Genomic DNA, 23,826 nt, shown 5'->3' with positions numbered 1-23,826 from the left:
GCCTGCACCTGGGAAGTTGCTCCTATGACTTATACCAAAATGGTAACTTTTCTTTAGGCAATCTTCTGCAGCCTGTAGCGTATCATCAGACTTGTATGAATATGGCAATGTCACAGTCTGATCCTTTGATGTAATCTTATGTATATACTCAAAGTATTTGTTTGCACCAATTTGTAAACTGTTCTCAATTTGATATCCTTGACTTCTTTCTCTAAATAGTCTTCTCGTTGGATTTGGATTGTATGCTTCACTTCAACTGATTATGTTTACCGGTTGTTTAGTTCAACCAGATAGCTTCATGTTTTAGATATGTCATTTGCTTCTTCTAGTCGGCTTGATTTCTTGACCGGTTAGAGTTCTTGACCGTTCCTGCCCAATAAGTTTGTTTTGTTAAGTTCTTATTGACCGGTCAAATTTATCTAACAAAAGTGTATAAACAAATAAATTATTTTGAAAAATATATTCTAAGTTGGTAAGATAGCCTCACTTACAAATTTGTTTATTTTTGTAAATAGTTTAGATATAATATTTGGTTTAATGTAAGTTTAACACCAATATTACCATTTATAATCTTATAATTTTATAATTAACCATTTCAAGTTTTAAAAAAGGATCACCTATTAACAAACCACCTCCATTTACTTACTCTTACAAAATATATACTATAAAAACTAATCATTACAAATGAAAATTAAATTAATTATTTTTTAAATAATAATAAAGTCTCAAACTTACCCTTACATTCACGCAATAAGTATACAGATCTATTACTAATTTAAATAAAATATATTAATTTCACACTTATACAAATTGAGAAATAAAAAAATTAATGATTTTCATAAATATACCGAATACGACAAAGAAATTGAAGAGTTTCACACTTATACAGAATACGACAAATACATTCAAGAATTTCACATTTTTGCATAATACGACAAAGAAATTAAAGTATTTCAAGGTTTGAGATATTTTGTAGTATAATAGTAAACTTCATGATTTATATAGTCTAATATCGATATTGTGTTTATTAGATTTTACTATGTTTGTGATTTTAACGTTTTAATCACATTTTCTCTATTTTAATAAGCTTTAATATTAACCCAAATATACCTAATTCTAACTACCTTAAAATTATTTTGTATAACTTATTATAGATATATCTTAAAATTTCAATTAATTAGATTTTATAATTATATTTTATGGTGATTCAAGTGGGAGATTATTCTATTCATTTTTGTTAACAATTTAAAATAAATTTAGACTTCAAGACAAAGATGATTCTATATTATTAATTTTTTTAATTTATTAGTTTATTAATTTAAGTTAAATATTTTTTTGAATGATTTATAATGATAACCAATAAGTACACACCTAAGTTAATTTCTACTAATAATTTTAAAAAATCTTCAATTAAATATAATATATTATATAAATATATAATAATTTTAAAAAATCTTTAATTAAATATAACATATAATATTGATATTACATTAAATAAACTTTTACATTATAAAATAATTCTAAAAAAGAAACACTTAATTTTAAAATTCTTTAAATCTCAATTTCAATTTTTTCCGATAAATTATGGTTATATTAGAGTATACTTAAAAAAATTTACATTCACTATTTACAAACATATATATATATATATAATATTAATATGTAATCAAATATTAATAATATTTCAATTCCAAAATAAAAATATAAGTCACTTTTTCTTTAAGTTAATTTAGGGTGTTTAATAGTACTAAATATTTTATTTTTTATATAGCATATTGATATTTTAAAATGGATGGTTACTATATCAAAAATTTAGTTTAATTTAGGAACTATATATGGAAATTAATCAATAGTATTAAATATATATCTATCTAAAACAAATATGCAATTTAATAAATTACCTACATCTAATTTGTATTAAAAAAATAAAATTTATTTCTAGAATCTAAGATGATTATAACAGGTTTAATATAATTTTAACTTTTACCAAATATTAATATATATAATTAAATATTAATAATATTTCATTTTAAAAATAAATAAATAAGTCATCTCTTCTTTATATTAATTTATTAGGTTTAATAGTACTAAATATGTTATTCTACGTAGTAAAATAATATTTTAAAATTTATGTTTACTGAATTAAATAACTTTTAGGAGATATTCAGGGAAATAAATTAAAAATATTAAATATGTTTCTATCTAAATAAAAAGTATTTTTTTATTAATTAATTAATTAAATAATATTTTATATTATACATAAAAGGTATTTCATGAATCTAGGTAGGATTACAAGTAATTTTTATTAATTAATTAAATCATATTTTATATTATACATGAAAGGTATTTCAAAAATCTATGTAGGATTAGAAAAGGATTTATACAATTTTATTTTTATTTATTATATTATTTTAATATAAATTCAAGTGTTTGAAATTATCTATAGAACTATATAAATATAGAAGTTGTTATAACTTTCTTCCTCGTACTCACATCTTCTCTAACTCCTTCATCAATCTTTCATTATGAATTTTTAATTTTTTTCAATCACTATTTTTATGCTTTTAATTTTATTATATTTACTACATAAAATGAGAAATATTGTATATTAATTTCTCTAAATGGTCTTCTTTCAGAATGTTAATAATGTTAATGGAATAATTTTTTCATTCCTAGAATTAACATCTGATGGACACAATTATTCCTCGAAAAAAACATATTTGTACTCTTTATCTTGTTTAGTCAATTAATTTGATTTCTTTTATTAACATTATTCTCTTATTTTTAAAAGACTTTATTATTTAAAACAGTTAAAAAAGTAATGATTTTATCAAGCATTACTAGGAAAGAATTTTGTATTTTAGACGATTTTTTCAAAAAATAAATATTTGTTTCGAGATTTCTGATAGATAGGAAGTATCAATAATAAGGTACAGATTTATGATGGCTTATATAGACTTATTATAAGTTAGTAAGATTTTCATATACTTGTGTTTGATGTTTGTAAACATCCAATTCATTTATATCTTAATCAAACTAATTTGTGATATCTCTATATAAACCATCATAGATATATAACTTAATATTAATACATATCGTTTTATAAATTTCAACAAAATGTATTTTTTTTTATTGTATTTCATGTGTACCTTTTTATTTCTTAATAATAACATTATTGTCTGAATTTGTGTTCTCTTTATTAACTTAGTACTCTAAATCTAATAAAATTCTTAAATATGAGTGATTGGTTCATTGATTGAAGAGCATCATGATTTGCTTGGAGGGATGGAGTGGAGCCTTATGAAATGGTTTTACGAATTAATTAGAATTTGATATAAACAAAAATTATTGAGAATGAGGACTTTAAAAATCTTAATGATGCGGGACATGACCATTATTAATATTATGTTGTAAAACGTGGAGCTATTTGTATTTATATTAATTTTGTTTAATAATTTTTCTTTGATATATCGTTTAAAATACTCTGAGTAATTTAGAAGTAAAATGTTTCATTTACTATTATTTTTTTTTATTGATCATCTATATCAACTTTACAAATATGGGTTATTGTTGTCCAATCTAGATTAATAGTAGTTCTCTCTAAATAATATTATATTAATGTTAAACAATTATTATTATAAATTAAGATAAAATAAATTTTAAACTTTGTGCACATATTAATTTGAAACTTGAATTATAAATATGGAATAATGTTTTTTTTAATCAAAAATTTGAAAACAAATCAAGAAGAGAATAACCATTCTTCCATTACATAGAATTTGAAATTAAAAAAAATTACTTTTAACAAATATGTGATTTAATTAAATAATTAAATTTTAATATATGATTGTTAAAAAATAAATGATTATGTGTATAAAGTGGTAAAAATATTACAATACAAGAATATTAATTTTATAATATTTAATTTGAATTTAAAATAAATTTTTAACTCTTTTTAAATGTTAGTTTAAATTAGATTTTATAAAATATTAATTAATAGTTTTTTATTTCAAACTAAAAATAAGGAAAAGAATTAAAAAATGATTAAAAATAGTGTAATATCTCAAAGACAATTTGTATATTATAATTCCTAAAAACAATTATATCAAATTAAACATATGAAAAATTAAGGTGGTCTCAATTGTTTGAGGTAATAAATAAAAGTCCATAATACAAGATATAGAAACATGTTTTTGAATTAAACTTTTACCCATTTATAAAATCCCAAAAATCATTGATTTCTTGTGTATTAGAATATCATATTATATTATTTATACCTAAATTTGTTCTCATAATATTTGTAATGAGTTTGTGTATTTCTCTCTTTGCAATAATCAAAAAATAATGTTATTCTATTATTTTAATATTTTGACTTATTTAATATAATCTACTTTTTTTTAGTAATAAATATTTTTAAATTCACCATTTGAATTAAAATTATAACAAATATTTCTCCATCAATAAGAGATATTCCTGAAATAAATAAAATTCTATCTAAAATTTATAAGCATCTTTAATAAATATGTCAAAGTAGTTACCAACCTAACCTAAGTAATTTCTTATATTACTATACAAGAATAAAACATTGATTTATTATTTAAATATTAAAGTATATAAACAAATAAATTAATTTTATAAATATATTCTAAGTTGGTTAGATAGCCTCACTTTCAAATTTGTTTATTTTTGTAAATAGTTTAGATATAATATCTGGTTATTTGTAAGTTTAATATCAATATTACCATTTATAATCTTATAATTTTATAATTAACCATTTCAAGTTTTAAAAGAGGATCATCTATTAACAAACCACCTCCATTTACTTACTCTTACAAAATATATACTATCAAAACTAATCATTACATATGAAAATTAAATTAATTATTTTTTAAATAATAATAAAGTCTCAAACTTACCCTTACATTCACTCAATAAGTATACGGATCTATTACTAATTTAAATGAAATATATTAATTTCACACTTATACAAATTAAGAAATAAAAAAATTAATGATTTTCACAAATATACCGAATACGACAAAGAAATTGAAGAGTTTCACACTTATACAGAATACGACAAATACATTCAAGAATTTCACATTTTTGCATAATACGGCAAAGAAATTAAAGTATTTCAAGGTTTGGGATATTTTTGTAGTATAATAGTAAACTTCATGATTTATATAGTCTAATATCGATATTGTATTTATTAGATTTTACTATGTTTGTGATTTTAACGTTTTAATCACATTTTCTCTATTTTAACAAGCTTTAATATTAACCCAAATATACCTAATTCTAACTACCTTAAAAATTATTTTGTATAACTTATTATAGACATATATCTTAAAATTTCAATTAATTAGATTTTATAATTATATTTTATGGTGATTCAAGTGGGAGATTATTCTATTCATTTTTGTTAACAATTTAAAATAAATTTAGACTTCAAGACAAAGATGATTCTATATTATTAGTTTTTTTTTTAATTTATTAGTTTATTAATTTACATTAAATATTTTTTTGAATGATTTATAATGATAACCAATAAGTACACCTAAGTTAATTTCTACTAATAATTTTAAAAATTCTTCAATTAAATATAATATATAATATAAATATTTGTATTATAAAGTGCTTATATTATTCAGGTTTGACATATAATATTGCTATTACATTAAATAAACTTTTACATTATAAAATAATTCTAAAAAAGAAACACTTAATTTTTAAATTTTTAAATCTCAATTTCAATTTTTTCCAATAAATTATGGTTATATTAGAGTATACTTAAAAAAATTTACATTCACTATTTACAAACACATATATATATATATATATATAATATTAATATGTAATCAAATATTAATAATATTTCAATTCCAAAATAAAAATATAAGTCACTTTTTCTTTAAGTTAATTTAGGGTGTTTAATAGTACTAAATATTTTATTTTTTATATAGCATATTGATATTTTAAAATGGATGGTTACTATATAAAAATTTAGTTTAGTTTAAGAACTATATATGGAAATTAATCAATAGTATTCAATATATATCTATCTAAAAAAAATATGCAATTTAATAAATCAGCTACATCTAATTTATATTAAACAAATAAAATTTATTTCTAGAATCTAAGATGATTATAACAAGTTTAATATAATTTTAACTTTTACCAAATATTAATATATATAATTAAATATTAATAATATTTCATTTTAAAAATAAATAAATAAGTCATCTCTTCTTTATATTAATTCATTATGTTTAATAGTACTAAATATGTTATTCTAGGTAGTAAAATGATATTTTAAAATTTATGTTTACTGAATTAAATAACTTTTAGGAGATATTCAGGGAAATAAATTAAAAATATTAAATATGTCTCTATCTAAATAAAAAGTATTTTTTATTAATTAATTAATTAAATAATATTTTATATTATACATAAAAGGTATTTCATGAATCTAGGTAGGATTACACGTATTTTTTATTAATTAATTAAATCATATTTTATATTATACATGAAAGGTATTTCAAAAATCTATGTAGGATTACAAAAGGATTTATACAATTTTTATTTTATTATTTTAATATAAATTCAAGTGTTTGAAATTATCTATAGAATTATATAAATATAGAAGTTGTTATAACTTTCTTCCTCGTACTCTCATCTTCTCTAACTCCTTCATCAATCTTTCATTATGAATTTTTAATTTTTTCAATCACTATTTTTATGCTTTTAATTTTATTATATTTACTACATAAAATGAGAAATATTGTATATTAATTTCTCTAAATGGTCTTCTTTCAGAATGTTAATCATGTTAATGGAATAATTTTTTCATTCCTAGAATTAACATCTGATGGCCACAATTATTCCTCGAAAAAAACATATTTGTACTCTTCATCTTGTTTAGTTAATTAATTTGATTTCGTTTATTAACATTATTCTCTTATTTTTAAAAGACTTTATTATTTAAAATAGTTAAAGAGTAATGATTTTATCAAGCTGTTAGGATCGGGGACGCCCTTGGAGGACCGGGGTGTTTCCGGTTTCGGGAAGGGTGGCCTCTTACAACACACAACACACTTTGGTGATAGTCCGGTTAGAGACTATAACCGTTCTCAGCACTACACAAACTGTCACAGACTCTTGAACCGGGTTCAAGGGTGGAAATGTCTGTTTCAGTTTGAAGCAACGTATGCGACTTAGATGATGTTTTAGAAGGAGTCGGTTTTAGAGATGTGAGTGAACCGGTTTACGAAGTGTGATTAATTTGGTTTGAGGTTAGGTTAAGTGAGTAAGTAATGAAACGAAAGAAAGAACACAAGACAATGATTTTTTATGGATGTTCAAAGCAAACCCTCCTACGTCACCCCTTCTTCTCAGATTATGAGAAGGATCTCCACTAACTTTTATAGTTACAACAACACTGCCGGTCGAGCCCAACTCGCTACTCGCCGGTTACACCAACTCACTCTTTGATATAATACAATAACTCAACACACCAGAACACAGAAAGCTTCCGGTTTATGATAGACCGGTTTTGGATCGTAAGAGTTTATCTCTCTAACTTATCGCTTTTCTTAGAAAGATTATGATTCGTATTTTTCGCTTGATGATTCGCATTAAATGAGGACGTTTCATCTTCCTTTTATAGCCTTGAGATCCAACAGTCATTTTCTTCTCTCTCCTTTGGATTGGTTGATCATTATCACGCCGGTGTAGAGAGGTTACTTGCACGTTTCATCTTCCTCAACACTTGGCAATCATGCAGACAACTCTGAGTGTAGGATGACGTAATCGGTTTTTCAGATTTGAACACTTGTCGGGCATGCACTTCAGGTTGTCAACTTCGGGTCAATAAAGCATCATTGCTTCCCTCGCATGCTTCCGATCGGATCTGATCTTCTTTTATTCCTTCGAGACACGTCTATTTCGTCATGTTACGTCACTCTTGTAGTTTGATGTTTCCGGTTTTATCTCTTGTGCAATATGATCCGGCTGGTATGTGAACTTTTGTCTTTGCTGGCCGGTCACTTGAGAAAGTGAAAACCGGTTCCTCTGATCTTTGACTTGATCACTTGGAACTGGTTTCTTTGAAGTATTTCAGCAACCGGTTTATGAGGCTCCAGCTGGTTCATACGATTTGGCCTCCACCTGCACATGAAAGTTAACAACTGTTTAGTTTTTCTAGCCGGTTCCAAAAATTAATTTTACTTATTTTTTCTTATCAATTTCTCCCTTTTTGATTATTTAGAATAAATATTCAAAACTTGTAATGGGTGGCCGGTTTGAAAATTAACTTACTTAATTTTTCTTATCAATTTCTCCCTTTTTGATTATTTAGAATAAATATTCAAAACTTGTAATGTGTGGCCGGTTTGAAAAACTTGTTTAGCGATTTCTCCCTTTTTGATTATTTTGAAAAATTGTCAAAAACATGTGTTTTAATTTTTTTTTAATTTTTTTTTTAAAAAGATATTTAGAGACTAATGAATTCAAAAGTATGATAAAATGACTGAGTTCTGAAACAAAGTTAAACATAAGTTGTTCTTAAGGAAAGAAAAGGAGACTAAGGCTTGGATGGTCCCCCCTTTTAGAGTTCTTTCTCCAGTTCTTTTTCAAGCCGCCTTCTTTCTTCCTCTTCCCTTGCCTTCCACTCCCTGTCGCGTCTTTTAGCGTCAATCTGAAATCCGGCCCACACACTTGAGATGCCGGGAGTCTTTTTGCCGAATCCAAAACCGGTACAGACTGGTTTTGGTTGATGAGGCGGTTGAGAAACAATTGGTCTGGAGCGTGGAGTTGCGGTTGACCTTTCAATTGTCCTCTTCTTGCACTGATTAAGTTCTTCGATATCCTCCTCTTCTTCATCTTCTTCTTCTTCATCAACAGGTTGCACGTTCAGCCCGACTGGTACAATTACTCTTTGTCTGTTTTGTTCTGCCCGCTTTATTACCTCTGTAACCGCCTTCCTTTTCTTCTTGTTTTGTGTTTTCATAGCATGAGACGGTTGAGCCGGTGTGGGTTCCTGGATAGCTGCCTGTTCTTCCTCGTTGCATTTCTGGGCAAGCTCATGATCTTTCTCCTCAATTTCTTTCTGCAACCGTTCCCTTTCCCGTTCTTCGTCTTGTAGCCTCTTAGCGGTTTCGGCATCAGACTCGATTTGCTCTTGAGTTTTGTTTACTTGGAGTTTAGATAACTCCCCAATTTGAATAGCCATTGTCTGCAGCATATCTACCAGAGGAGCGGTTGCGGTTTGGATGGATTCTGCAATCAAGGATGTGACAGAGGTTTGCACCGCCTCATCTATCATGGATTTGATAGATGTTTGAACGGTGTTCGCTATTTCGGTTTGAACAGATCCCCGTATAGTGTTTGACAAATTCGCTTCAGCTGTTGCAATCCTCTCATCGGTTGAAGTTTTGTAATTTCCAAGACATGACTCAATGGTATCAATCACCGCCTATTTTATCTGATCCAGTTCAGGAGCCTTATCATTTTGAGGAGGATCTCGTTCCCGGTTTTCCTCTGTTCTAGATGTCTCCCCGGCAACAAAGAGGGGCTTACTTTTATATATATCGGCATTGCTAAGTTGGTGTCGGCAGCCGTTTCTCCATTGTGCATCGAGATGGTCAAGGCTTTGCAGAAGCTTTTCCCGCACCGGAAGAAACCGTTCAGACATTTTCATTTCAATCGGAGTTAGCGTTGCTCCTTCCACTTCCTTTAATGCATCTTCAACTTCTTGTAACCGAGCGAATTCACGAATCACCGCGGTTTTGCTGAAGGCAGGTTGAATAAGATTGGTGTGTGCCAGCTTAAGGCCCCTTCCTTCTAATTTTATGAGTTTATCCCAATGTTTGTTGCCGCTCATCTCTGGAACCATATCCGACAGCTTTGTCTCACAACGAAGCTGTACCCATAGGAGGTATGGTGCTATCGCATCACTTGCACTTTTGTTCATATCCCTGATGAGCCCCTCGAACAATTCTTCCTCTTGTTCTACTGAAAGAGTGGCCGTGTCCCCGGTTAAGATTTCTGGTTGGGGGCCGGTTTGTAGAGTACCTTTTCCCATCACTGCTGAATCTTCAACAAGGACCTCTTTTCCTTTGTTAACCTGAACTGACCCTTCAGGTATTAAAGCTGAGTCGGTTGCCCCATCTTGAGCCGATTGGATTGATGAAACATCTGGAACTGACTTGTTCCCTGCGGAACCGGATGGTTCCTGTTCTTCAGTGTTGCCCTCCTGAGCCGGAGGAGTAATGCTTGCGGTTTTGGCCGTTTCTTCGACCGATTGAACTTCATTTTGATCGGGTATCACAACCTGATCAACTGATTTACGACGACTCGACACATCGTCTTCGGTTTCCCTTGCAATATTTTGGACTACGTCCACAATAATTTCAGAGGAGTTTAAGCCTACGTCGGCTATTACCTCTTCGATCCTTTTGCTTGGGGACTTGGAGTTTTCAGAGTTGATACTAACCTCTGCTTCCCCTTTTGACGCTGACTCGGTTTTGTGATTCCCCGAGGGTTCGGTTTGCCTTGGTGACTTAGAGTGAACAGGAATAGGGCGAACGGTATTGATGAGAATGGGTTGGAAAATGTCTCCGGTTCTCTTTGGTGGATTATCCGAGGAAAGGGTTTTCTCGGAGTCCACCGGTTTGTTGGAGCTCTTCTTTGCAGAGGACTTCTTCCTCCCCTTCGTTTCTTGTGCGGCTTCGGTTCCAACCGCCTTTCTCTTTGGTTTCTTTTGTTTTGAACATTCTTCAGCCGGAGCAGAAGAACTGGTCCCCTTGGAAGACTTTGTTCTGGAGGACTTCGGTTTAACCGCTTTATCGGGCTTCTCAATCATCGACTCGGAGTTGAGAATATTGTTGGGTGGAAGCGGTTCACCTTCACCAAGATCTAACTTAAGAAACTTGAGAATCTTGACAATCTGCATTGCGAAGGCCTGAACCCGGCCATCCTTCTGAATCACCATCTCACAGAATTCTTCGAAAATGACAGCTCCCCAATCCACCTTGTCACCGCGGACAATGACCATCATCATTTTGAGTTTAAATTTCGTCAGGTTATCGAAGTTACCTCCTCTTCCCTACATTGAACGAGCGATGATGTTCAGCAGCCACCTGAACTCCGGTTTCAGCTTGTTCTTCCGGCTTGAGTGAATCACCAGATCCTGATCTTTAGCGGATATCACCAACCGGACAACATTAGACTCTGCATCGGTTAAGTCAGTTTTGAGATCCAAACCGGTGTTGGGCAAACCGAGGACTTCAGAAAATAGCTCCTCGGTGATCAGAATTTCCTTGCCGTTAACGGTGGCGGATACCTTCCTTTTTGTTAGCGTCGCCGTCGCCAGAAACTCCATTACCGCCGTCGGATATACAATGAATGGACCAGATAAGAACTCCTCCAACCCTGAATCTCTTAGAGATTGAAGAACAACTTTGTTTTTGTCTCCAGCATGTTCATCAATATCTGCGAAATCGACCTGTAACATCCATTGGAAGGGTGCTTTGCCTAGAGCCATGGTAGATTTTAAGAAGAGAAGATGAAGAATGATGATGATCGGAGTTTGGAATGCCCTTGAAGATCTGGAAAATTTTAGAGAGAGAAAGCGTATGTGTCGAATGGGCTGATTTGAACTTATATAGACGACGATTACGAACGGTTGGAAGACGAACCGTCACTTGATAATGTTTTGGGCGCCAATTTTCCCTCCAAAAGTTACTGCAGTAACTTTCGGCGGTAAATACGGAAAACCAATGGGCGGTAAATTTTGGGAGGTAAAACCGTGTGCGGTAAAATTTTCAAACTTTTCGTTTTGCTTGAGATTCTGGTTTTACTTGAAGCATTGTTAACCGGAAGTTTCGTTTAACATTAAGTCTTATGTCTATTTGAACTTTTAAAGACCGGAAAGAAAGATATGAACAGAAAACCGGAGTCTTTAAAATTAGAAATTTTATAAGTGATAGAAGGTTAACATCAAGCGGATTTGGTCGTACAACAAAATGACCAAAAAAACCGGAAGGAAAGACAAATAACTTAGTTTTCTTTGAACCAATCCCCTTCCACCATTCTTTCGTACCACTTGTCCACGGTGTTGTCAGGTGTCCGTTCCTCAATCCTCGAAATCCATCTGTTTAGCATGGATATGGTGATGGTGTTGGACGGTCCGACGGGAACACCGGGTTCAAGGTAACGGCGCTGAGCCATCAGAAACCGGGTGATTTGAGGGGCGAAACTGGTCCTTCCCCTTGAAGCGGTTATCAGCGACTTCAAGTTGTTGAAAAGGTAGGTTGCCCAGTTGATTGACGAGTTGCGAATGATGGCTATCATGATGTCGAAAGCCTCCCAGTTGTAGTTCTGGTTAGGCATTGGGCCCATGATAGACCTTTGAACCAAATCATGCAAGACTTGGTAGTTAGGAGCAAGCTTCTCTTTCTTCCCAAAGTCCTTGATCGGTACGTTGGAAGAAGAGAAGATATGGAAGAAGTCTTCCTTAGCCGGAAGGAATGGCGTTGGGAAGTCAGAAAAGCCTTCGGTTGGAAGGTGAAAGAAGTTTGCAAATTGATCTTCAGTAATCCGAAGAAATTGGCCGTTGATGATGGTGCGGATGCTGCCATCATCTAGAATGTGGCCATTATTGAAGAACTCGCACACCTCCTCTACGAGGATAGTGTCTGAGTCTTTGAGGAATCCTTAAAACCCCGATTCTATGATCGGTTGGAAGATGCAGTCATGATATCTGTTATCTTTTACTTCTTCGAAGTCGACAATGAGAGTGTTTCTAAGTTCAGCAGACATTGTGAGAAAGAGTGAGAAAGGTTGAAGAGATTTTCTGATCTTTCAAGCTTTAGAGAGAGGAATGAAGAAAGCGTGTTTTGAAAATGGAGGATTGAGTCCCCTTTTATAGCTTGAAACGGTTGGATGCATTTAATGAGGATTTTTGAAAAATCTGACTGTTTATGTCTGGTCACTAATGGCTTTGTGAATTTTCAAGAGAATAAAGACATGTCTTGTCGAATCAGATCAGGCATGCTTATTGAAAATGGAGATTTCTGTTTCCAAGAGGGATTTGATTTGATTGGGTACGACGCATTAAATGTTTGATCATTTATGATTTTTAGATTTTAGATTAAAGTGGAAGGAAATAAGCTTCATTAATTGTGGTACCAAACCGGTAGTACAACAAAATTACCGGTTTTGGAAAAGAAAAGAAAAGAAAAGGAGACAGAAGGGTAGACAGGCTAAACGTTAGATGATACGGCCGCTTGATTTCTTTTAGCCTTAACTGCTTCCCACCGGTCGACCAGCTCTTGTACTCTCTCTTTAGTGAACACATGCTTTGGATGGAGGGTTACGAAAGGTCCGGAGTGGATGTCCAGACTGGCACAAAAACCGCTCAGCTGAGGAGCGTAGCCAGTTTTGTTGGAGAGGAGCATCTTCTTCAGGTTGCTGAAGATGATCCAGGACCAATTGACCGGTGTCCCAACCGTTACAGCAATCATCATCTCGAAAAGCCTTTGGATGTAATAATAGCTTTTCTCTCTGCCCAAGATGGACTTTCCCAGAATCTCACAGAGAAGCTGGTACTTGTGGGAGAATTGGTTTTTAGCACCCCAGGGTCTAACCGGGATGTCAGAGTTTGAGAACCGACGACACATTTCTTCCATGGTCATCGGAGAGTATGTTAAGTCGGTTACCCCTTCAGTGGGCAAACCGCAGTATTCAGCGAAATCCGTCTCGCTGAATAGAAATTTCTGACCGTAAACTTGTGCAACGATTATGTCTCGATGCACTTCCTTTGCGGTCTGGAAGAATTCTTTGACTACTAGGTAGTCGAGAATGAATCTGTTTTCGAGGAAACCTCTTAGCCCGCTTCTTTCAACGGCTAAGAACATTTCTTTAACCTCATGGTCTTCATATTGGTAGATGGAGTTAAAATCCGCCAATAGAATCTTCTTTTCTAGAGTGTTGGAGTTCATGTTCTTGAGAGAGAGTTTTAATCTCAAGACTGTTTTTGTGAATAGTAATTTTGTGAAGATTCGTGAGGGTTTAAGGGTGGTTTATATAGCCAGGGGTTCGGCTAGATTAGTAGGTTTAAGCATGCTTGATGATGTCATCCGTTATTTAATAGGCTTTAACTTGTTGAAGTAAATAATGTTTATTTCCCAGACAAAAACTAATTATTACCAAGATATTCATGATGATAAAAATCTGTTGACAAGATGTGAGTCTCCCTCTCTTGATGATGGACACATGTCGTCATCTCGATTGTGATAGACTGTTTTCATTTATTACAGGCTTCATTTTTCAAAATGTGCATGAAAACTCAGTTAGTCATCCCAGGTTAACCGGAGAAGTTCATTCTATCAGACCAGAATGCATTTGTACTAAACGGTTTTCCATGAACGGTTTTAGTAGGATATTTTGTTCCGATTGTGAAGAAATGTTGAGTTACGTCAACATTTGTTCATCTTTGGATTTAGTATATCCACTTCAACCTGGTTGTTTCAACCGTATAGTAAGTATACATGTGATTTGACGTTACGAAGTAATCGGGCGTAACCAGAGACTTCCTCCCGGTTAGCATTCTTGAATTATCAATGGCCTATTTGAATATGGTTTGAGAAGCGAGAGTTTCTCCCTGAACACATATCCCGGTTTCTCATTGTTACTTAGGTAATCAGTGTGCATGCATAATCATGATATGAGTTGATTAATATTAGTAATTCCCAAAATATTTCGAAAGTGAGAAAACTTAGCTTCCTGTAGCGGTTTTGTGAATATATCCGCTACTTGTTGCTCGGTTGAGACGTATTCCAGCCGGATGTGTTTCTCCTGAACGTGTTCCCGGATGAAATGATGTCTTATGTCAATATGCTTCGTTCTTGAGTGCAACACCGGATTGTATGTAATTGCTATAGCACTAGTGTTATCACAGAAAATTGGAGATTCCTTGGCTTCTATCCCGAAGTCCCTTAGTTGCTGTTGAATCCAGAGAAGTTGTGCACAGCAGCTTCCGGCCGCTATGTACTCTGCCTCTGCGGTTGATGTTGCAACATATGTTTGTTTCTTGCTGCTCCAGGTGACTAACCGGTCACCTAAGAACTGGCAGGTTTCACTTGTGCTCTTTCTATCGATCTTACATCCTTCGTAATCGGCATCTGAGTAGCTTATAAGGTTAAAACTCGAGTCTTTTCGATACCAAAGTCCCACTTCTTGAGTTCCCTTCAGATATTTTAAGATTCTTTTGGCCGCAGTATAATGTGATTGCTTTGGATTTGCTTGGAATCTTCCGCATACTCCAACCGCAAACAGAATGTCAGGTCGGCTGGCTGTTAGGTATAGCAATGATCCGATCATTCCTCGATATGCTGTGATATCAACGGCTTGACCATCCTCATCTTTGTCCAGTTTTACGGAAGGACTCATTGGCGTAGCCGCTTCAGCGCATGTATCCATTCCAAATTTCTTCAACAGTTCGGCTGTATACTTCGGTTGGCTTATGAAGGTTCCGGCTTCAATCTGCTTAACCTGAAGTCCTAGAAAGAAACTCAATTCTCCCATCATACTCATTTGAAATTTGTCAGTCATCATTTTTGAGAATTTATCACATAGTTTTGGATCGGTTGACCCGAATATAATATCATCAACATAAATCTGAACAAGTAATATTTGTTCCTTTCTCTCAAATTTGAAAAGTGTTTTGTCTACCGAACCTATTGTGAATTTGTGATCAAATAAAAATTGTGTCAATGTATCATACCAAGCTCTTGGAGCTTGTTTCAAACCATAAAGGGCTTTGTTCAGCCGGTAAACATATTTTTCGTGTTATGAATTTTTGAAACCTGGAGGTTGATTAACATACACCTCTTCATTTACTTTACCGTTTAGAAAAGCACTCTTAACATCCATTTGAAAAACTTTGAAATTTTTAAACGCTGCATATGCTAAAAATATTCTAATGGCCTCAAGTCTAGCTACAGGGGCAAATGATTCTTCAAAATCAACGCCTTCTTCCTGTTTATAGCTTTGAGCCACTAACCGGGCTTTGTTCCCCGTAACTAAACCGTCTTCATTGAGTTTATTTCTGAATACTCATTGTGTTCCTATAACCGGTTTGTTTTTCGGTCTAGGAACTAGGTACCAGACTTTATTTCTCTCAAACTCGTTTAATTCCTCTTGCATTGCTAGGATCCAATCGGGATCTAACAATGCTTCATCCACCTTTTTCGGCTCAATTTGTGATATGAAAGCTGAGTTTTCATAGTGATCCAAATTATGTTGCCTAGTTCGGACGGGTGAGGATATGTTACCTATTACTAGTTCAAGAGGATGATTTTTGTTCCTTCTAAGGTTAATCTGAGACGTGTCTATCAAGCTTTCGGTTGTCTGATCAGGGTTAGACTGATCGGTAGGTTGAGCAGAGTCAGACCAACCGATTTCTTCAGTAGAAACTGAAGAGTCAACTTTCTGCGGTAAAGCAGCTTGATCAGGCTGAGTTTCAGCATCAACCGCTTGGTCCTTGACAAATTGTCTAAAAACCGGGACCTCGTCTTCATCATCAGAATAGATATTGAAATTTTCCATTCTGTTGTGAAGATCGAAGGGTAATGCAGTGTTTCGTTCAACCGATTCATCGAAAACAACGTGTGCGGTTTCTTCAACTGTTAAAGTCCTAGTATTGTATATTTTGTAGGCTTTACTTACAGCTGAATATCCCAACATTATTCCCTCATCGGATTTAACATCAAAAGCGGTCAAGTAATTCTTGCCGTTATTGTGAACAAAACATTTGCTACCAAAAATTCGAAAATACCGTACGCTTGGAATTTGATCTTAGTAAATTTCAAAAGGAGTTTTAGAAAATCGTTTAGTTACTAAAGATCGGTTTTGTGTATAGCATGCGATATTGATAGCTTCAGCCCAAAACTTTTGAGCAATACCCGAATCAGCTATCATTGACCTTGCGGCTTCCTTGAGAGTTCGGTTTCTTCTCTCAGCCAGGCCGTTTTGTTGAGGAGTTCTGGCACTAGACAACTCGTGTCTAATACCGGAGTCATCAAGAAAAGTAGTTAAATTACTGTTTATAAATTCAGTTCCTCTATCACTTCTGATTTTGTTTACTCGAATAGATTTTTCATTTTGTATTCTCAAAATCAGTTTAATCAGGTTTGGAGTTGCTTGGCTTTTAGAAGCTAGAAAAGTCATCCAAGTAAATTTAGAATAATCATCAATAACTACCATAGTATAATGCATGCCTCCTAAACTGGTTACTTTAACCGGACCAAACAGATCCATATGCAAAAGTTCTAAGCATCGTTCAGATTGATAGTTTCCTTTACTTTTGAAAGATGAATTTACTTGTTTGCCCATTTGACATGCAGCACATACTTTATCTTTTGAGAACTTAACATTTGGAAAACCGTGAACTAGTTCCTTGGAACATATGAAGTTAATTGTTTTGAAAGTCAAGTGATTTAACCGTTTATGCCAAAGCCAGTTTGGATCATTTCCGGCTAACATACACACAGGTTTTTCAAAATCAGTTTTCCAATTAACTTTGTAAATATTTCCCATCCGGTTACCGGTTAAAAGAATATCATTATTCTGATTCTTAACTAAACATGCGTTTTTATGAAACTCGACTTTGTAACCCACATCACACATTTGACTTATGCTTAGCAAGTTAAAATGCAGTTCTTCTACCAGCAATACATTACTTATGGATAGATTACCATGGACAATCTTACCCTTGCCCACGGTTTTACCTTTCGAGTTGTCCCCGAATGTTATGATTGCTCCGGTTTCATATTTGATGTCGGTTAGTAGCTCTTCGTTTCCGGTCATATGTCTTGAGCATCCACTGTCCAGATACCATTCCAAATTCTTTAGCCGGTTGCTCCTCCTAACCTGCAACAGAAAATTATTTACACATTTTTGGTACCCACATTCAGTTGGGTCCATGGTTGATTAGTCCCTTTGGGATCCAGACTTGAATAAGTCGGATCACTTTCCCGGTATCTGTTTTTATGGTATTTGGCTTAACTTCTTGACTGTTGCTCAAGAATGCCTTATGTTGTGATGAGTTTCTTTGAGATCGAATTTTATTTGGTTTATTTGGTTTCCGGTTGACTTTCCTTTTCTCAGGATGAAGCCATTTTTCCGATTCAGTAGGGCTTACATACTTAAGTTTTTCTTCCGGTTTTAAGTCATTTTCGGTTGTTGAACTCTTGACAAATTTTATAAATGGAAGGTTGTCTTTTGTGAGTTTCATCCCGTTAGGTTGTTTTGATTCGTTTTGTTTATTTGGTTCGTAACCGATGCCAAACCTACACTTAGGGTGTCTTTTATAATTACACATTTGTTTTACAGCTTGACGTGATCTCTCCCACGCAGTCGTGACGTACATTGCTCGTTCATCGGTTTCAGTTACCGGTTGAACTGTCTTCTCATTATCGGAGAATAGTTCATCCGGTTCATACATTTCGGTTTCATATGTTTTATCAGAGACATTATTTGATTGTTCGGTTTTAGATTCTACGGGAGTCGGTAAGTACGCAGATATGTTTCTGAACTCAGCGACCATTTCGTTGAGTGCAGAAATCAAATCTTCTTTGGTAAACTCGTCAGAAGAGAAATCAAATACCTCTTCGTCATTTTCCATGAAACAAGTCACTCTCTCTTCATTGTCTTCATTATCGGAGTACGCCCACTCGCTTCCACCGTCGGATGCAATGAGTGCTTTCTTAATCTCCTTTCCTTCGTCTGTATGCTGATCATCGTTTCTCCGGTAGTCGTTTCGTTGGTTATCGTTTCTTCGGTGGTTGTTTCCCTGGTAGTTATTTCCCTGGTACCGGTTGCCTTGATAGTTGTTCCCTTAATAGTTTATTTCCGGTTTTCTATCGTCTCTCCTTGGTTTTCTACATTCTGACCTGAAATATCCAAAACCGTCACAGTTATAACATCGTTTATTTGATTTATCTACATAATCATAATTAAAATCGTTGTTAGATGGTGGCTGGCTCTTCTTCATGAATCTCCCAAATTTCTGAGCTAGCATCGCCATCACATCTTCAGTGATCTGATCAGTGCTTTTGACTGGAGCCGGAACGGTTGATACTTGGACCGCCGGTTCTAACGATGTAACCAAAGCTCTGGTTGCGGTTGATGTGGATGCTTCATCTTCGATTCGAGATTTGATCTCGAACTTGTAGGCTTTTAGATCCTCGAACACATCATGCAACTTCATCTGCCCGAGGGTGCTTGATTCCCTCATCACCATGGTCTTGATATCCCAAATGCTTGGTAGAGATCTTAAGACTTTGATGATTACTTCTCGGTTGTCATACTTCTTTCCGAGTGTTTGAAGCTCGTTGACCACACTAGTGAACCGGTTGCTGAATTCCTTCATGTTTTCCCCCGGTTTCATCATGATGTTTTCATATTTCTGTGTAGCCACCAAGATTTTGTTCTCCTTAGTTCTTTCGTTTCCCTCATGGATCTAAATGATCGTTTTCCAGGCTTCCTTTGCACTATCACAGTCTGACATTTTGTTCAAGGTGTTATCATCTATAGCTTTGTAGATGTGCCTCATGCAATGGTTGTCCAGGTTACTCCGTCTTCGATCTTCATTTGACCATTGGTCTACCACCTTGTTGATCTTGATCGGTCCCTCTTTCAGGACTCGGCTCATCTCATCATCTAACGTAATCAGATGTAGATACATCTGTTTCTTCCAACTGCTAAACGCTTCGCTGTTTAGTATTGGTGGCTTGTCGCTGTGGGTCATGCTTCCCATCTTCTTCAGTTGCTTGAGTGCTAAGAACCTCGCTCTAATACTACTTGTTAGGATCGGGGACGCCCTTGGAGGACCGGGGTGTTTCCGGTTTCGGGAAGGGTGGCCTCTTACAACACACAACACACATTGGTGATAGTCTGGTTAGAGATTATAACCGTTCTCAGCACTACATAAACTGTCACAGACTCTTGAACCGGGTTCATGGGCGGAAATGTCTGTTTCAGTTTGAAGCAACGTATGCGACTTAGATGATGTTTTAGAAGGAGTCGGTTTTAGAGATGTGAGTGAACCGGTTTACGAAGTGTGATTAATTTGGTTTGAGGTTAGGTTAAGTGAGTAAGTAATGAAACGAAAGAAAGAACACTGCCGGTAAATGCGGAAAGGATTTTTTATGGATGTTCGGAGCAAACCCTCCTACGTCACCCCTTCTTCTCAGATTATGAGAAGGATCTCCACTAACTTTTATAGTTACAACAACACTGCCGGTCGAGCCCAATTCGCTACTCACCGGTTACACCAACTCACTCTTTGATGTAATACAATAACTCAACACACTAGAACACAGAAAACTTCCAGTTTATGATAGACCGGTTTTGGATCGTAAGAGTTTATCTCTCTAACTTATCGCTTTTCTTAGAAAGATTATGATTCGTATTTTTCGCTTGATGATTCGCATTAAATGAGGACGTTTCATCTTCCTTTTATAGCCTTGAGATCCAACGATCATTTTCTTCTCTCTCCTCTGGATTGGTTGATCATTATCACGCCGGTGCAGAGAGGTTACTTGCACGTTTCATCTTCCTCAACACTTGGCAATCATGCAGACAACTCTGAGTGTAGGATGACGTAATCAGTTTTTCAGATTTGAACACTTGTCGGGCATGCACTTCAGGTTGTCAACTTCGGGTCAGTAAAGCATCATTGCTTTCCTCGCATGCTTCCGATCGGATCTAATCTTCTTTTATTCCTTCGAGACACGTCTATTTCGTCATGTTACGTCACTCTTGTAGTTTGAAGTTTCCGGTTTTATCTCTTGTGCAATATGATCCGGCTGGTATGTGAACTTTTGTCTTTGTTGGCCGGTCACTTGAGAAAATGAAAACCGGTTCCTCTGATCTTTGACTTGATCACTTAGAACTGGTTTCTTTGAAGTATTTCAGCAACCGGTTTATGAGGCTCCAACCGGTTCATACGATTTGGCCTCCACCTGCACATGAAAGTTAACAACTGTTTAGTTTTTCTAGTCGGTTCCAAAAATTAATTTTACTTAATTTTTCTTATCACAAGCATTACTAGGAAAGAATTTTGTATTTTAGGCGAATTTTTCAAAAAATAAATATTTGTTTCAAGATTTCTAATAGATAGTAAGTATCAATAATAAGGTACAGATTTATGATGGCTTATATAGACTTATTATAAGTTAGTAAGATTTTCATATACATGTGTTTGATGTTTGTAAACATCCAATTCATTTATATCTTAATCAAACTAATTTGTGATATCTCTATATAAACCATCATAGATATATAACTTAATATTAATACATATCGTTTTATAAATTTCAACAAAATATATTTTTTTTATTGTATTTCATGTGTACCTTTTTATTTCTTAATAATAACATTATTGTCTGAATTTGTGTTCTCTTTATTAACTTAGTACTCTAAATCTAATAAAATTCTTAAATATGAGTGATTGGTTCATTGATTAAAGAGCATCATGATTTGCTTGGAGGGATGGAGTGGAGCCTTATGAAATGGTTTTACGAATTAATTAGAATTTGATATAAACAAAAATTATTGAGAATGAGGACTTTATATTAATTTAAGTTAAATATTTTTTTGAATGATTTATAATGATAACCAATAAGTACACCTAAGTTTTTTTCTACTAATAATTTTAAAAAATATTCAATTAAATATGATATATAATATAAATATTTATATTATAAAGTTCTTATATTATTCAGGTTTGACATATAATATTTCTATTACATTAAATAAACTTTTACATTATAAAATAATTCTAAAAAAGAAACACTTAATTTTAAAATTCTTTAAATCTCAATATCAATTTTTTCCGATAAATTTTGGTTATATTAGAGTATACTTAAAAAAATTTACATTCACTATTTACAAACACACACACATATATATATATATATATATATATATATATATATATATAATATTAATATGTAATCAAATATTAATAATATTTCAATTCCAACATAAAAATATAAGTCAATTTTTCTTTAAGTTAATTTAGGGTGTTTAATAGTACTAAATATTTTATTTATTTACATAGCATATTGATATTTTAAAATGGATGGTTACTATATAAAATTTTAGTTTAGTTTAGGAACTATATATGGAAATTAATCAATAGTATTAAATATATATCTATCTAAAAAAAATATTCAATTTAATAAATTACCTACATCTAATTTGTATTAAACGAATAAAATTTATTTCTAGAATCTAAGATGATTATAACAAGTTTAATATAATTTTAACTTTTACCAAATATTAATATATATAATTAAATATTAATAATATTTCATTTTAAAAATAAATAAATAAGTCATCTCTTCTTTATATTAATTTATTATGTTTAATAGTACTAAATATGTTATTCTACTTAATAAAATGATATTTTAAAATTTATGTTTACTGAATTAAATAACTTTTAGGAGATATTCAGGGAAATAAATTAAAAATATTAAATATGTCTCTATCTAAATAAAAAGTATTTTTTTATTAATTAATTAATTAAATCATATTTTATATTATACATAAAAGGTATTTCACGAATCTAGGTAGGATTACAAGTATTTTTTATTAATTAATTAAATCATATTTTATATTATACATAAAAGGTATTTGAAGAATCTATGTAGGATTACAAAAGGATTTATACAATTTTTATTTTTATTTATTATATTATTTTAATATAAATTCAAGTGTTTGAAATTATCTATAGAACTATATAAATATAGAAGTTGTTATAACTTTCTTCCTCGTACTCTCATCTTCTCTAACTCCTTCATCAATCTTTCATTATGAATTTTTAACTTTTTTCAATCACTATTTTTAAACTTTTAATTTTATTATATTTATTACATAAAATGAGAAATATTGTATATTAATTTCACTAAATGGTCTTCTTTCAGCATGTTAATCATGTTAATGGAATAATTTTTTCATTCATATAATTAACATCTGATGGTCACAATTATTCCTCGAAAAAAACATATTTGTACTCTTTATCTTGTTTAGTCAATTAATTTGATTTCGTTTATTAACATTATTCTCTTATTTTTAAAAACTTAATTATTTAAAATAGTTAAAGAATAATGATTTTATCAAGAATTACTAGGAAAGAATTTTGTATTTTAGACGAATTTTTCAAAAAATAAATACTTGTTTCGAGATTTCTGATAGATAAGAAGTATCAATAATAAGGTACAGATTTATGATGGCTTATATAGACTTATTATAAGTTAGTAAGATTTTCATATACTTGTGTTTGATGTTTGTAAACATTCAATTCATTTATATCTTAATCAAACTAATTTGTGATATCTTTATATGAACCATCATAGATATATAACTTAATATTAATACATATCGTTTTATAAATTTCAACAAAATGTATATTTTTATTGTATTTTATGTGTACCTTTTTATTTCTTAATAATAACATTATTGTCTGAATTTGTGTTCTCTTTATTAACTTAGTACTCTAAATCTAATAAAATTCTTAAATATGAGTGATTGTGTCATTGATTGAAGAGCATCATGATTTGCTTGGAGGGATGGAGTGGAGCCTTATGAAATGGTTTCAAGAATTAATTAGAATTTGATATAAACAAAAATTATTGAGAATGAGGACTTTAAAAATCTTAATGATGTAGGACATGGCCATTATTAATATTATGTTGTAAAACGTGGAGCTATTTGTATTTATATTAATTTTGTTTATTATTTTTCCTTTGATATATCGTT

The sequence above is a fragment of the Impatiens glandulifera genome, chromosome 3 (genome assembly GCF_907164915.1).
Source record: "Impatiens glandulifera chromosome 3, dImpGla2.1, whole genome shotgun sequence".
In the NCBI taxonomy this organism is placed as follows: Eukaryota; Viridiplantae; Streptophyta; class Magnoliopsida; order Ericales; family Balsaminaceae; genus Impatiens; species Impatiens glandulifera.
The sequence above is the reverse complement of the archived record's forward strand: the minus strand, read 5'-3'. Positions refer to the sequence as shown.